A 16,305-nucleotide genomic window follows, 5' to 3' on the forward strand; every position below is an offset into this window, starting at 1 on the left:
TAATGTGTGTTGTTTCCATGAGACCCTTTGTTTCAATGAAAATACAAAATAGATAAAAATAAAGCAGAAAATTAATTTCCTATGCCACTTGGAAATTATTCTGATCCTTGCTACTTACTGCAACAGTAAGGACAGATGTTTCAGTTATCTGGGGGGAACTAATTTTGTGTGTGTGTGTGTATTTTGTGTGAGGTTTTAGGTTCTGAGGCCTTTGTTTGTTTATTCTTAAACAATTTTTGCCTTAAAAGCTGATCTGGTGGGTTCCCTGTAGCAGCAGGGTACAGCACAAGATAGAACTGTATTTGTTAATCACATGGTACTACTGCAGTTCAATCACGTTGTAGGATGCAGACAAGAAATGTCATAACACCCCTCAGAGTCAGTTTATCAAAGACCCACTTAATTTAACATACATTAAACATCAGCTACTGAACATAAGTTCACACTAATTTCAACCTAATTGGAATCACAATGCAAATCCTCTAGCTTGTTACAGGCTGCAGAGGGAAAGCTGCAGAGAAGTAGATTTGATTCAGCCAATACACCACATAAGAAGAACATATAAAAATGGGCCCTGCTCTGCCCAGAGCTCAATGTAGGCAACTCCCTGATGAAGATACCAAGTGCTGTAATTACCTGGGAGACGAAAAAATTGACTCAATGGACCATCCCTCTAAGATTTTACATATAACTGGGTAGACTGCTTCCAGGTAACTGAAATCAGAATTAAAGTAGGCTGGAATATCTTCATCTGATATGGTCATATTGCAGTTTTATTTGGGGTTTTGTTTCTGGTTTAGTGTGGATCAAGTGCAGTGCACATCAAGTTCAGTTCACACAATTGGAATTCAAAGGAAAATATTCTAAAATGCTGTAGTGGTAATAAAAATTGAAAACTGATCCATAATTCATTTCAGTAAAAGTTATTTCAGAAATAAAACCATATTTAACATCTCAACCTAAATTTAATGTATGAAATATGTTTGGAATTTCTCTAGGGTTAAATATTTCCTGGACTCTATGTGAACAGCCTCATTGGAAAATATTTCATGTAACAGGTTAAAAGTGGCTGAAGAATCAGTCAAATATGTCTAATCACAGAATAACATCAAACTCAATTTACCCTTTATGCAAATAAGTGTAAAGGAAAAGACACCTGAACAGTATCACTGAGCATTGTGATCTCTTGCACAAGTGAGAGGGCAATAAAATCAGACCTATATTAATTGGCAATAAATAATAATGGGCAGGAGCTGGCCTATCAGGATTCACCTTAGAAAAATCCACATCAGCCTAAACCAGACCATTCTGGGTTCCTTCTCCTGTACTCACATGGGACCACTGGGAACCAGCCCTGCAGACACAGAGACCTGAGCAGCAGCTGCACCAGCCTCCTGCCACCCTCCACGGCTGACAAAACCTCCTCAAGGACAAGATTCCAACAATAATAAGGAATTTCCAGGCACATGTTCAAAAGCTTCCATGCTGGTGGTGTTGATCTGTGTTTTCAATGCCTGAGAGTTACTGCAAATCATTGCATTTCTGATTTGTGCTTATTTATGGGCAACTCCAAATCGGTGAAAATCGTGGAGAGTTACACTGGCTGCTGTCTGAAAGAGTAGGAATAAAGTGTGTTTTGTGGTGCATTAATAACTATGATTCAGTGGTTAATCCCTTACAACAAAATCACAAGCGTAGCCACTGCTTTCCAGTATACTTGCCAAAGAAACTTAGTGTTAATAATAGGCTATTTCACTGTTGCCTCTGGTTTAAACCATTGCTGGAAGGCAGAAGGAAGCTTTTAATTTTTTTTTTCTTTTCACAAATTATAAAATCTGCAAATTATTAGAGTGCAAATTAACAAGTTTCTACTGTGTCGAGTTTATGTATATTTAAATCCTACTTTATTGGCTCTTAATTAAATACATATAAGGAACCTCAGTTTGAAATACCACCACACTCTCCTAATCCCTTCATTATTTTCTCTACACAGTCTTTTTCTGATTTCCCATTTCAAATTGTTTTCTTTGTAAGCATTTTAAATCTACTATTTCTAGTTTCTAATTGCAAGCACACTAAGATATTAATTTATCCTAGTAGAGCCTCCTTCTTTGCAAGTACTGTTTCTAAACACATGAGAACTAAGGTGAAAGGCATAAAGACCTTACTATAAACCATTAAAGAAACTTGCATCAGAAGCAGGAAAGAGGCCAGGTGAGAGGAGTTGATGGACTTTATTGGGCAAGGAAATGAGTTTCTTAGTTATAAAAATTATTTTCAAAAAAGTGATAAACTATATGTACAATTTACTTCAAATTCAACAGATACCTTTGGCCACAGAAAACCAATGAAGTGAAAGGCTCAGAAATGTCATTATTTGTGAAACACCTGCATTCTTTCAGGCTAGACTGACAAACAGATGTTGGCCTTCCTGCACTGCCCTGATTGCCCAGGCACTCCCAGGCCCCTCTGAGCAGGGCTCAGTCTGTGCCAGGATGAAGATCCTGCTACTTCTCTTGCTGATGATTTACTTGGCATGGCAACACTTGAATTACCAGGCCAGAGGCAGAGCCAGGGGATGGACAGACATCATTCCCTTACTCTGGTTGTAGCTGTCCTTTCAGATCCTCTCAGAGCTGCTCATGGACACTGCCTCCTAAACAAATAACATTATTTTGCCAATCCATTTGCTTTGTCAAAAAATTGAGCTCCTCCAGCAGCTAAAAAAGGGATTTAAGGTCCAGGCAGGGGAAAGGAGTAGCAGAAAATAATAATATTTTCACTCAGCTGAGCTGCAGCTGCAGGAGGATGTTTGGGGATGCTCACCTGCAGCTTAGGAGCCAGTGCAGAAATCAGCACCGAAGGGAGTGTGCTCAGAGATACACACTTCATTTTCAGGCTTCATCCTTATGGATGCACACTTTTATTTTCTGAAATAACTACAGCTAAGTTTGGCAAACCTACGTCACAACTCTTCTTGCATTTCATGAAACTGTTTGTTAAGCTGGAGAAGATAAGTTATTTCATGAATAAAAGCATTCTTCTTTCCTAAATTATCTATAAACAGACTGATTTTTATAAACTCATGGATTATTCATGCATAAAAATCCTGTATTCAAATATATTACTGCCTACAGTCTGTTTGTTTACTACATGCTGCTCTTACAGCTTCAACTATTTATGTCATACTCGATTGTAAATCACATGGTATTGTTTCTGATCCAGAGCTGGGTGAATGAAAATGTTATAAAGGAGAAGAAAAATGAGAGACTTTACAATGAAGATGAAGCATTTTTGGAAGCCACCTTTCAGAGAAAGCATACACTTAGAGTCTCATATGTGTAAATATAATTCAAGAAAAAGACTAAGGTATGGTAAAAAATCCTCATTCAGGCAGCATTATATTTAAATTTTTTCAGTATTCGTTTAAGTCCAACTATTTTGCTTCTATGTTACAGGGAATGCATATGTTGAAGGAAATACAGTAAAACCTAGGTCCCTGGAGCTCAAATTTAAATCCTTTACACACAAAAAAAAAAATAAAATGGAGAGTGAAATGGGGAAGCTGCAATCTGTTCCTGGTTCGCAGAAGCTTCTGTTCAATTCATTTACTGAACAGCAAATCTTCTGCACTACAGCATTAATGAGAATGGATACAAAAAGCTTTCAAACTTAAACAAAGAAATGGCTGCTACTTTAGGGTATTTTCAAGCATTTCCCAGAGATTAACGTATGAGGCAGATGCTCGAATACCAGCACACAATACTTTAATTTAGTTCAGCATCTCTGCAGGCAGTGGCTTCTCCATTACTGCTGGTTCCCAGAACACAAGAGAATGTTATTGCAGGGCACTTTTAGATTAAAATCCCCAAATAAGCTGTTAGACTTTACACACATCAATCTTTTGTAAATACAATAAGGCAGATTTAATTGGTTTTACTTTCATTTTATAACAAATGTTACTATCTATTATATAAGAAAGCTATTTTTAAAAAGAACCATGAAAAGGATTAGAAAGCAATTCCATAAGCAATAAAATAGGGGCAGAGAGTTATTATGGAGGAATGTCAGCAAGTGCATAGCTAAGGTTGTTTACTCAATGCCAAATAATCATCTTTGGAAGTCGAAATAATAAACTTAAATAGTTTCAAATTAAGTCTTGCAAGAAATGGAGGAGTTATTGAAGCAGTAGAGGAAATTGGAAAAAAAAACCCCACCATATAAAATGAGCCCACATAACAAATATTAACATGATGACAATGAATGTTTTATCTAAAAGAGTGAGGATGAATAATGCCTGGCTAATAAGGACTGACCTGATCTGCAAAGCTCAGAATGGAAATTGAGGTATTTGAACACATGGTGTCAGTTTGAACCCCAGTTAAGAATGGAAAAAATATTTACAAGCTGGTCTTCTGTTGATTTTCTGTGAACAACGCTTCAGAGTTATGAATTTCCAGAGTTAGAAAGGAGTCTGACAATGCAGATGAGTGAACATGGAGAACATTAAATCTTATTTACAGCTGTGCAATCATTCAAGACTATTTTCCAGTTTAAACCTGTTGCACTAATGCTCAATACAGTATCTATTTGTAACAATACCCACACATCCACATACAAAAATAATTCGGTTCAAAGCCTTAAGCACTTCAGCTAAGGAAGAAGGTCTGCACCTCTGAGTGACCTGTCCTTTTCCCCAGAGGACCAAACAGCACACAGGCAGATATATATGTATTCAGCTGCTAGGCTGCATTTTTGTCAGAAAAGTTTTAATCTTTGCTGAGCAAAACAACTGATAGTGTTGACAATTTCTGAGAAAATTATCAAGAAGGTATTAATTTAAAAAAAACAAAAAAACTAACAATAAACAGTCAACCAAAAACCCAGAAAAGCTGTGTTAAAAAAAACAACCCCAAACTTCATTAAAATTATATATATTTATACATATATTTATTTATCAACATCTTTTTACCAGAGGGTTTTCAAGCTCTCTGGGAAGACTTACTCAGGTCCAGAAAGGGCATGTAAATGACAGGACCTGAAAATCTGAGCTTTTGCTTCAGTAAAGTTTCCACGAAGTTGTGTTTCACCTAGTTATAGACTTCAGGCCCAACGTGGAACAAATTAACATAGCTCTGTAACTTATTGGACAGCTGACCTTCCACTGACCTAGCAAAGTAACAGAGTTTCAAGAGTGAAGTTTTCTGCACTCAGATATCCATAAAAATGAGTTAAATTCAGAATGTTTCATTTACCTGGGTCTATTCCGTATCTGAAATCCTGACAATTTTTTTTTTATTGTTCACCTCCTGAGAGGCAACATCACTCTTGCTCTCTGACTCCTGTGCCTCTGGCACGTTCCTCTCCCCACCCAAATGGGTTTCCTCCTCCTTCTGCTTCTTGCAGAGCTTACAAAGATGTCTGTGCACACTCTTCCTCCCTCTTTGGCAGCTCTGCTGGCTCTAATTTCCACAGCAGGAAACTCACCTTGCTAATAAATCAAAGAGAAATGGAAGAGGTGACTCATCACCTTCCTGTAAGTGGTTAAAATAAAAATGGACTATGGTCATTTCTGTGGTTTCCACTCTTTTCCTTAAGCTCTGCTCCCCCCACCCCCATGCTGTAGATTTTATCATCTCCCTGAGTTATTTTCAGCTTTTAGTTCAACATATTAAATCTTCTCTGCTTGACTTTTGTCATGTCATTTGATCCTGCTTTCCCCTCTTACATGAAGCCTTCAATGGTCTTCTGTGTCATTAAAGTTTCTTCCTTTATTACTCTCTCACCAGGGGTCATATCATGGAAGGGAATATCACCTGGAATATCCCTCCTTTTTTTCTGATTACCAGATGTGGAAGTTTTATGCAATAAAACCCAAGCATCCCCAATACAGAGTGAATTTTCTACCAGCCTCATGGCAGAACTGCATATGTTTCCAGATGTGAGCCTACCACCTCCAAAATGCACTTTGATCACAGGAACCCATGGCAAGCAATGCATTATCTGTGGGTACATATACAGGCCATGACCAAGCTCTCCCACAGCCCCAGGAGAAGAACTGGTTTTGGTCACATTACAGGTGTAGGATGGCAGCATCCAGCCCTTGAGAGCATTCAGAAAAGGTTGAACAGCAAAATAGCTCTGTATGCTAAATATGTCTCCATATTTAGGGAAAAAAAAAACAACTTAAGCTTTAAAACAGAAGATTTTTTTTTCTCTTTCAAATACCACAAACCAGCAGATTTCACAAACCTTCATGATCCTCTATTGACAATACAGACCCCTGAGCTGCTTCCCTATTTAATGGCTCCAAATTCTCTCAGAGTTAAGCTTTGTTACTACAAAACCATCTGCTAGTGCAGATATGCCACACAAATTCCTCAGGAAATTAGCAGAGCTGCTTCCCAGCACAAAGCTCTGTGCTGGAGGATTCCCATGCAGAGTTCTCTGAACTTGCAGTGAGCTGCCTAATGCACTTTCTCATGGTCAGGCTCTGATCAGGAACCTCATTAGTTCATTTCAGAATCTAGATCCTGCATTAAAGCATAACCAAACTAAACTCCAGCATATAAAAGAAAGTTTACAACAGCACAGTGAGGATTTTCTGCTTGTTTTCTTTTCCTGAACTGAGGTCAGTATTTTGAAGTCGAAGCACGATGTGCACGAAAGCCAAGCCAGGCAGAAGAGATGTTCTTCACAACAGAAGGTATGGGCCAATCCTTAATTCCTCTTGGCTCTGCCTTCCAGGAAAGTGAAATGTATCTGTCCAGCCAAGGTTTCAGCCTCTCCATGCTCAGTTTAAGCAGGACACTGCTGCCCAGCCATTTCCAAACCAAGTACAGCACATCATGGTCCCAAGGGACACCGGGGTCTCCAGGGGCCAGAGGACACACAGAGCTTAGCCCTGGAGCTGAGCCAGCTGCCGTGGGACTGATTTGTGTCCCCAAAGCCAAGGACACACAAAACAACTTGAAAATGTACCTGTGCCCCTCCTCACACAGTGCCAGCTCCCTTCAGCCATGGACCTGTCTCTCTGTGTCCATCCAGGTTCTCTTTGCTTTGGAGATTTAGCCAGCCCTCTAACATTTTTTATATTTTGGTGTTTAGAAGAATCATTTAATTTTCTTTTTCATCTTCCTAGATTTGCATGGTTTGTATTATTTGTCTTTTCCACTTGATTAACCAGCTGAAAAATCAATAACAGTGTATTTTATCATAGTTGTAGAGGAGCCCTCTGTTGTGCTAAGCTGCTATTTTAGGAACTAGAGCAGTTTGTGAATCTATATAAGTAGTTTGGCAATCTGCTCTTTCTGCCTTTGCCCTCCCTTTTGCTTTGGACACAACACAGAAATCTTTCTGTGCCTCTGCATGGTGAAAATTGATATAAAACAGCTTTGGTCATTTTTATATACTTTTCTTTTTTTTTTTTTTTTTTCCTGCTAAGAAAGTTAATACCATGGAAAAAACTGGTCAGGAGGATCAAATGTTTATGCAGGACGTCATGCTGCTTTGGTGTGCCAGCTCTCCAAGAGTCTATAAGGAAGCCAGCCAGACAGGCTCTGAAGCCTGCACCCTGACCCCAGCGACCTTTTAATTTTTCAAAGTTTATCTAGCCCCATCCCAGCAGTACTTGCATTGAAACCAATCCCTCTGCTCCTGGGTTTTTGGCAGAAGGTGACTTCCTTCATATGGAAAAGTGTTTAATACCAATTTAATGGTCTGTCTAGCCACTGTAAGCCCCCAGCCCCCTCCCTGAGTCTCCCACTGGCAAGAAACTGTGAAATAATATGTTTGAAATAGGCCTAATTCTTCTCTTCAGTGTGATAGTTGTTTTTCTAATAAGCAATTTCTTGAAAAAGTTATAGAGGAGAAACTATTAGCTACAGAGTGGAATGGCATCTTTAATGAATTCCTTTGCATGTATATAAAATCTATTTTTTTTTCATTAAAACAAAAATTGTAGTTTTCGTTATTTCTTCTCTTATATATTTGCACAGTCAGGAAAGGGCCCCAGCAGAACCCAGAAGGTTTCATTCAGACTTGCTAGCACCAGAAAAGAAAATCACATTTGTGCAAATCCACTTCTAAGCCAAAACAAAACAAAACCGCTAACAAACAAAACCCTAAGTAATTTGGTTGCAAAAATAAAGATCTTGGCACAATGACAACAAAAAAATCTTAACAAAGAGGGAAATAAAAAGGAAATTAGGAGATGCCACAGTTTTCCTATGGCAATAAGTTTTTTGCTGTAAGAAATATCTTGGTTCAAAGGAAGCTGCAACTGTCCTTTGAGATAAGGAAAGATCTGAAACTTTACAGCAGAGTTGCTGTGTCAGGGGACAAAGTGCAGTCTCACACCTCCCCTGGGCAGGGTCAGGATGGGCAGAGCAAAACAGCAGCCCAGAACCAGGGGATAGATGCAACGAGCTGGCTTGGGTGAGCTTCAGCATCCTTTTAGTCATTACACTGGAGCAATCCCATCCTTCTGCACTTTGGGGATCCAAACCTTAGAAAAGTAATCCAGCACCAGCAATGCACCCCTTCAGAGGAGATTGCTGTGAATATCAGCAACATCCTGTGCCTTAAGAAATGTCAGAGTCCATCTGAGGGAACAGGAAGGTGCTGCCTGCAGTCTACACAAACTCCCATTTGGACTTAAACCACTTAATTTTCCAGGGAGAGGGAGGTACCTTTTGATAGGAACAATGAACAAACCCCCATAGTTTAATGGCAATAAGCTGTCCTGTGTTGTGCTGAAATGCTGCAGGGCAATTTGGCTGTGCTTGTGAAGGATTTGATGTCTTGTGCTGCTGCAAAGGGTAATCTCCTTTATCTCTTTGGAGCAACACAACACATAGGAAACTATGGAAGGAAGAATGAAAACATTCATATGGATTCTGTTTATAATATTTTTTAAGTTAGAATTTTCTTGAGTGAATAAAAAACCTAACTGAAAATCTAGAGTGACTGCTGTTTTTTCTCTTTTTAGAAATATAAGTGTGTTCTAATAATTTCAAAAGCCAGAGAATCTGTCTCTGCCAGTCAAACAGGGGAAGTACTAAGCAGGGTAAGACACAAAGGTTTGCAATTCCCATCATGTCCAATGATGATCCACAAACATCTACAACATCATCCTGCAGCTGAAAAAATACCATCTTGTTAGCAAGACCAAACAGTTGCACTCCAAAATATTATGATTTTATGTCATTTTTTCACTTCTTTGGGAGTGGTCAAGAGGGAGAAGTACCCTATCAGCCTGTTCCTCAGCAGCCCACTGGACTTGAGTCTGAACCCAAATCTCAGACTGAGGCCCAGTGAACAAAATAATTGCTTTTTTCTTTCATGTGGCTGCCAGAGACAAACATTTGAAGGAGCAGAGAAATGAGAGAGATTGGAAAGGGAGGAGAACACGAAGAAACACAAAGTTCAGATGGAGACTTCCTGGACTTTTTAATGTCTCCATGGGACATGTTCTGCACAGACCTGCCAGTCTTCACTCTAAGATCCACTGCTCTGTCTCATGGTCTAGAGCTTCCAAGGAGTGCCATCACCTACCTTTCAGGAAGGGGTTCAGACTTTGTTTCTTTGGCAACAAACATATTCATCCCTAATTCCTGTTCTAAATACCACATGGTGGCATAGCCTTGGAATTATGTCAGTCCCAACACACCATATGTGCTGTTAAACTGAGCACAGCTCACACACTCTGTAACCACAAAGAATCTAAAGAGGTGAGCAAGGGACCTCTTCTAGAAAATGGCTTCAAATGACCAAAGAAAGCAAAAGTTTCTTCAGAAAAATGCAGGTTATGATACACCATGATGATGCAAGTCTCGATAACTAAAATTATCTAAACACCCAATCAATTCCAGTTGTGCAATTGTGTTTTTTTGCAATTTCTCTAAATCCACCACTTTGGGTAACTAATGAAATGGGAGGAAGAGGGTGAAACCTTATGCTTAGGTGTGGTTTGGAAGTTTATAGAGAATATATGTAATGAGGTATTCTATGTTTGTTTAGTACTTCTGAGCTGGGGTTATGGTATTATGCAATCATAGCTACTCTGCTTTCTTCTTTGGGGTCCTACAATTTAGCTTCAAATAGTCTAGCTGTACAGTTTCCCCCACTCCATTCCTTTCACTGTTAAGTGCTTTTTTCTTACCCCCAGAGATCAAAGAGATGTTTTTGTGGTTTGCTGTTCCATCCACGTTCCCTCTCCCTCCTCTCTTCCTTCCTTCCTCTGCGCTCACTGCAGCACATCACCCAGCAGCCCCAGGCATTAATCACTCACACACTCACCCCAGCCACGGTCAGATGAACTCATGGAGCCAATATCCTGCTCTGGACATTACCCTGTGCCTCAACAGCTCCCTGGCTCTCACTTGCAGTGCGCTGAATTCACTACTAGCTTCACAGTTCCTGTCTGGCTGTTTGTCTAATTCTAAGGTGTGATTTTGATTCTGAGTCTAATCAAGTATATTTGAGTATTTGATAGGGATTATGAGTCTAGTAAGTAAATGGTAATTTAGGGAAAAGTCTCCAGATTGCTGTTTTCCTGGACTTTGGTACCACCTCATTCCATTTAGCCTTGACAGGCCTAAAGTTACACATCTGATTGGAAGGTGGCAACAGCTTTATTTTCCAAACCAGAGAAACTGGTTCAGCAGAAGAATAAGAGGAGAGATTTCATTTTACAGGACATCAAATATAAAAACCACTTCTCAGAGCAGACTATCCTCCCATTAGGGAGTCCAATTTAGGTTAAGTTTTACCAAACACTAAAATAAATGAGCTACAGGTCTTTTTCCTGGCATGACACTGGGTATCGGTCAACTGAGAGCTTGGATCAAGACCAGCTACAGCAGACCATGGCAGATCTCACCTATTGCCTATTTCTTTTTATCCCATCACACTAAGCACACTTGCACATTATTAGAAGTTTCCAATAAAACAGGTTTGCACAGTTAAAGGTTTCCTTACAAGCATTTGGTTTTCATGCATTAATACACAGACACCTTCTGCACTGCTATGAGGTCATACAGTCAGATGTAACTCACAGTCAAAGCAAAACCTGCACTGATATTTTTCTTCCTTTTCAGGCAGGTTGAATGATTTTTCTCAAAGGCATTATTAAATATTACTTGTGAACGATTCCATAAATAATCCTTGCACATTGTGCATTGCAGAATTTAATATTCAAATTCCCAGTTCTTTTGGCTGGACTTTCAGGTGTGTGGTGTGTTATGGGCTTCCCCAGAGGATAAACCGTGCCTTCATCTCCATTGTGATTATTCACAACAGTGTATTTCAAATTTACTGTCACAAATACATCTGCTACATCGCACTGTTGAAATTGTTGTCAAAGTAAACAGCCCTGTCAAGACCTTCCCCTGCATTTATTGATACAAAATAAATTTGGGAAAGGAAACAAAGGAACAGAGTTAAATAGAGTTAACAGTTAAAAACACATATTGTAAATCTCAGAATATTGTTTTTCTGCTGTGCAATAAAAATACAAAAAAAATTACAGTGTGTGTGAAGCCAAGGATAAATAACTCAAAATATTATGAATAAATCAGCAACTGAGTGTGTATAAACATCACCTCTCAATCCGTGTGGAGAATACATGAGGCATATTGAGAATGCACAGTCACTTCCATAGGAAGTCCCCCAGTTCCTGCTTCAGGATTTTTCATTCTACAGCACATGTGGATGGCATTGTCCTGCTCTTCAGCTTGCTTGAGATTATTTACAGTACATTATTACTTCACTGCTAATAAAGGACACGGTACAAGAACCCTGCCAAACAGTATTTTCAGTAAGGCAGAATAGGCCTCAATTCCAAGCACATAAACAAAAGAAAAAAAATTACTGTCAAGGGACAGGGTTATTTTCCCAAAGGAACATCTGTTCCTAACACATCTCATGAGAATACATACAATAAACCATAAGTTCAAAACAGAAACTGTGTTCAAACACTGCCCAACAGAAGTCCACGATCCCTGGAAAACTTCTTTTAAATCCCCAGCAACGCGTAGGCTCGAAGAGAACCATTTCCTCTGTATACACTGCAGCCCTTCAGAACTGCAGCCATTTGGCTGTGAGTTTGCAAAGCCACAAAAGGATGGGAATTAGCCATGTCAGCATCTTCCCTAGCTGCAGAATGTAGCTCAATCTTTCACCCTGCCAAAAATCAGTTGTAAAAGCCAGCGTGACAGCCGAGAGGAAGGTAATCCTGGCCAGCTGTTTCCAGCTGAAGCCAAACACATCAGCAGCACACAGCAAGCACCAACATGCAGCAGCTAAAAATGTACCTGAGAAGTGGGGAAGATGAAGTCTGATTCCAGCATCAGTAAAGTGCCCTGGGGATGCTGACAATGTTTAGCTCACTTCAGCCAGCTGGTCCAACAGAGGTTGCAGTAATGTGCAGATAACAGTACCAGGAATGAGAAATTCTCATCAACCCACCACTTTTGCACCCTGCAGAAAAATTCTAACTCTTTCCAGAACTGCTAACCAGAGTATCATAGCCTAAACACATCTCAAACCTTGATTAAAAAACAGATTCCATTATTAGATAGACAAAAAAAGCAGGGTTTTCCCCTTCTCTTAGTTACTGCCTGCCCACACGTGCTCTGAGGCATGTGAGAAGCACTGACTGAGGCACAGCAACTCACCGATAATTCACACCATGTTCAATTAAACTTGGGGGCAGCTGAGACCAAACAACCTGTCCTGACGTTCCTGGCTTTTGCTGAAAGTAAATTTAGGGATGTCAGATCTGTTCTTACATGTTCATCTTAACTTCCTCCTTCACACATACTGAAACAACAAAAGAGTTCTCTAACATATGTGCAGAAATGATGAAGGCTTACAGTTGTCATCTAAATATTTTTATTGAAGTGATAATTAACTGTTTCTAAGAGCTTGGCTTTACTACAAAGATAGCAAGTCAGAAGAAGAGTATTAAGTTTCCTCTGTTATCAATCAGTAATTTCTGTTCTAATGCTGCACAATGTGCCTTTGAGGCACCCTCTCCTCTTGCTGCTGTTCTGCTCAAGGGAAAAAGTGATGACTTTTTCTTATGTTATACTCCATTACACCACTACATGCTCCTGCTATACTAAATGCACCATTCTGCTCATCTACACAGATAACTAAATATAATTACATTAATAATTGTTGTGGTTTAGTATGTTGCCAAAATTTACCTCCTAGCTTTTTAGACCTACTATTTAATTAGCAGCAGCGAATTTTAAATGAATGATATTATCTAAACAATTATTTAAGGGGGTTTGCCGTTGTTGTTTCTGCACCACATAAACAAAATAAGCTATTTTCCTCACTGCGCTAGCCAGAAGTGAACCTGCAGCCCAGACACTTGTGGCATAAGGAAGAGATTCCTTTGGATCCACTGACGTCAGTTTTGAGGGTCAGCTACAATATAATAATTTCTCTAAGTGCCAGCATTCCTCCAAGTTAAGTTTTATCTGATTTGCAGTAAATCCACAATGGTCCTCACACCTCTGATAAGGTCCTGGGCTGAACCTGTATTTCCAATGTTCACATTCACCTTGAGCTTTTTATTTCTGATACACAACAGACAGAAGCCTCTGTCAAGTTCTTTCCTCCCTTACACAAGCAACTCCAAATCTCCTTCATTCATTTGAATCCAAACTAAATCCTCTTTATCTCAGACATGAAGATGATAATGCAAGCTTGTCATTCTCTTGTAATCAACACAACCTTAAGCTTAAGTACACCCTGGTTTTAGCCAGCTGGTAATCACTATTCATTCCTCTACTTTTATTTTAACTGTATTAGCCATATCCCATGAATGTCACCCATAAATTTCAACCACTAGGAAAGAAAAGTCACCATAAAAACCTTAAAAACAAAATAAACACCAAATTCACAATGCTTCTTAATCTCATCAGTCCCCCAGTGTGTATTTTGTTGCTGTTGCCCATGAGCTGGGTTATTTGTGAGGATTTTTGGTTGGTTGGCTAATTTGGGGTTGGGTCTTTTTTTTGTTTGTTTCATTGGTTGGTTTGGGTTTCTTTTCGGTTTTTTTGAGGGGGTGGGAGAGGGGTGCCTCTATTGCAGCTTGCAGGTCTATGAATTATTTATGTCACTTTTCAGGTTAAAAGATATTAGAAAACATCTTCAAGATGTTTACTAATCATCCTTATGGTACTAAATCATGCTTATGAATGTTTTCAGTTTTGTAGAGTGAATGGTCTGTAGAATCAATAAGGCAATCCACCACAAAGTCTAATTAACTCTCTTCTCATAACTTCACTTACAAAAACATCCATGCTTGAGAAAAATGAAACTAAACAAATTGGCCTCAAACATTTACACCAAAATACAGAGGAGCAGTAAATTACAGTAAAGTGCAGAAAGAGTTGTCTGGATACAGAAAAGAAATAGATTACAAATTGCTCAGTACACTTAGAAAGGAAGTATATTGGAAAACACGTAAATATTACAAAAGCAGCTATGAAGAGCTCCACCAGTGTGTGCAGGTGACATATGCCTGAACCAGAGAGGTGATGTCTCTCCTGTAACTGAGCTCGTTTGATTCCTGCAGTGGTAACTCGGTTTGTTTCCCAAAGTGAGACTTCAGGACTAATAAAAGGAAGCAAAACAAATGTCCTTTGCCAGCAGAACAGTGGTGATTTCTCACTCTGCCAACATGACATTAGCTAATATTACTGCAAGTGGCTTTTCAGTTCTTCAGTGGCATTACTGTATGCCTGACAGTAGAAAAACAGCACAAAGAAATAGAAAAAGAGAACAAAGCCTGATGCTGATATGTTTGCCAAGTCATCTTGCTCAAGCCAAAAGGAGGAATGCTCACCAAACAAACATCTTGCTCTGCTTCAGCTTCAAGTGGTCTGTCATTTCTGGGGGCATTTTAAAGAACATATGCAACCTGCACAGTGGCTGCTGGGGGGCATTGCTCCTGCGCTTTTTGCATGCCATTTCACTGTAACCCATGCCACAAAGCTGCCTGGACTGCTAAATTAAACAATGACAAGGATATTGAACATCTGGAAGGCTGCAGGCCTGGCAGAGGGTGGACATCTTTTACACTTCAAGATCATGACCTGCAGTTTTATGTTCTTTCTGATGGCCACGACCTGACTGCTGAAGACAGAAATACACCATCACCCACCACACCTCATCAGCTGGGATTATAAAAGGATGACTCAAGGAGAATTTCCTCAGATCAAGAACATGATTCATTGATAAATTACAAGAGAAAACAGTCTCCCCATTTTAACATTTGAATTCAACAATACATTTCTTAGCAGTGAACATTTAATAACAACTATGAACATCTGAGGTTCCACAGAAATCCCATTTTCAGGAACAAGTCTCAATTGGCTGTGAAATCAGTCTTTCAAAATCTCAAAATGTCTATCTCAAAAGTTGGACAACCAAATACTGCTAGATTTTTCTGAAATGTTTTTTCTGTTTTGTGATCACACTGATAAATAATTGTGTCTCATTGATATCTCAGTGTAAACAAAAGTTTAATTAGTAAAATAAGTCTCAAATCAAAACATATCATGAGATTCCTCCTTATAAAATTAAAACAACACATCAGTCAATACACTTCTGGTTATGAAAAAAATGGTAACTGAGTAACAGAAAAAAAAGGCTGAAATTAAATGTGTCTGAATAATTTACATGTTAGATTCTGGGAATTTATTTGAGCTGGAACTTGCATAAAAAACAGAAGGAATGCAAAAACCACTTGGGCACCAACTGCAGGGTGAGTTTCAAACAGGTGTCTGAAAAATAACACTTCAAAATGAATCATTGCCTCAAACATACCACTGAAGACAGGGAAAAGTAATCCACAAATCAGTAAATCTCCCTTTAATGCTGGTTCCATGCTCTATATCCACTCCCACATTGTTCTTGAGAAGGAAGGCAGGTTTATGTGTAAGCACACTCACTGTACAGTGTCTCACAAGGCTGTCCCAAGAAATGTGCTCCAAGAAGATCAACCTCACCCAATGAATGTACAACTATGGCTACTAAGCCCATTCTTTACCATAAAAGCTCACCTGAAACAAAATATATTGAAAGGAACCAGATATTTAAGCCAAGATTCACTCCCAGTTCCCATGTTCTTGGAATCCAGATCTGCAAACACATGTAGGAAATCCAAATCTTGCATCTTTGCACAGTCTTAAGTTCATTTACCAACATGTGAAATTATACAAAGGCTTTTCCCCATGCTTCACCATCAACTGCATTATTAGCCCTTAAAATATTTAGGAAAATGCT

General features: G+C 39.1%; 1 protein-coding gene across 3 annotated transcripts in view; it reads right to left on the minus strand.

Moving 5' to 3' along the window:
• The window catches only part of LOC147650687 (uncharacterized), a 183,680-nt gene that overhangs the window by 14,124 nt on the left and 153,251 nt on the right, over positions 1–16,305 (minus strand). The window lies entirely within an intron of this gene.

Source organism: Cyanistes caeruleus, chromosome 13 (assembly GCF_971803275.1).
Source record: "Cyanistes caeruleus chromosome 13, bCyaCae1.hap1.1, whole genome shotgun sequence".
NCBI lineage: Eukaryota > Metazoa > Chordata > Aves > Passeriformes > Paridae > Cyanistes > Cyanistes caeruleus.